Source organism: Wasmannia auropunctata, unplaced genomic scaffold (genome assembly GCF_000956235.1).
Source record: "Wasmannia auropunctata unplaced genomic scaffold, wasmannia.A_1.0 LD336078.1, whole genome shotgun sequence".
Classification (NCBI taxonomy): domain Eukaryota; kingdom Metazoa; phylum Arthropoda; class Insecta; order Hymenoptera; family Formicidae; genus Wasmannia; species Wasmannia auropunctata.
Window position 1 is genome coordinate 1,033,791 of NW_012026812.1, and position 1,166 is coordinate 1,034,956.

Below are 1,166 nucleotides of genomic sequence, written 5' to 3' on the forward strand. Positions count from 1 at the left end.
GGCGGCAACCGGCGTAATTTGCGCGGGAAACTGTCGGGCGGCTTAGATGACGGTAATAGGTGATATGATGCCCGGCCGAATCGCGTGACGAACTCGGCACACTCATGAAAGCGTTGCAGGGAACGCAATATGAAATTGGTAAAACCGACGACAGCGGAAAAACCGACCGAAACACGACTGAAAGACCGGCGTGACCGAAGGACCGGCGTCTCCAACTTCTTTTGCCACATTCCGTGAGACTCCAGAAGCTGTACTACGTGAGATCACCAGCAACAGCAATCCTCTTGAAATTCCATTACTGAGAAGAGTGATATCCAATAATGCGTAGTGATATTCCGGCATTACTTGCAGACTGCATGGTCCGCCATTCTACGATGGCGGACCATGCAGTCTGCAAGTAATGCCGTACACGTGGCAGCCTTGTGTCGATCCAAATCACAGAATAGTGAAGGAACAAGTAGCAGTGATATCTTCTTTTCGTATCTTTGCTTGATTTAAGCAAATGAGATTCCTTGTATATTCCTTATCTCGGTTCTACCGGTTCTCGGAATATCACTACGCATTATTGGATATCGCTCTTCTCAGTAATGAAATTTCAAGAGTATTGCTGTTGCTGTTGATCTCACGTAGTACAGCTTCTGGAGTCTCACGGAATGTGGCAAAAGAAGTTGGAGACGAGAGCGAACTTATTTTCACATTCCTCTTTCTTCACTTTTCACTTTAGTTTATTTTTAAAGGCTTGAGATCGTCTCCGATGTCTCATACGATCCGTATCGTTTCACTATTTTACAACCAAGAGCGGAATCTAGATCCTTCCCTTGAAACTCCGGTTCCTACTCTCCCCACTCCTCCCTCGGGAAGTTCGGCAAGGCGCATTTCTAAGAGTTCCTGCACACTGGACACGGAAATGCTTGCCGCGCTGCAAATGCGACATGATAGCCAATTCTGCTTTTCTTGGTACAGCGCGAATTCTGATTGGTTTCTGCTTATCTGTTTTCTGCTTTTCTATCAAGGTGTGAATTCTCCCTTAGTATCTAACAATATCTAAGGGCGAATTCACACCTTGACAGAAAAGCAGGAGCCAATCAGAACTCGCGTTGGTAGTCAATAGTTTTTGCTTTCTGCTTTTCTTGCTACCCGTGCGAGTTCTGATTGGCTTCTGCTTT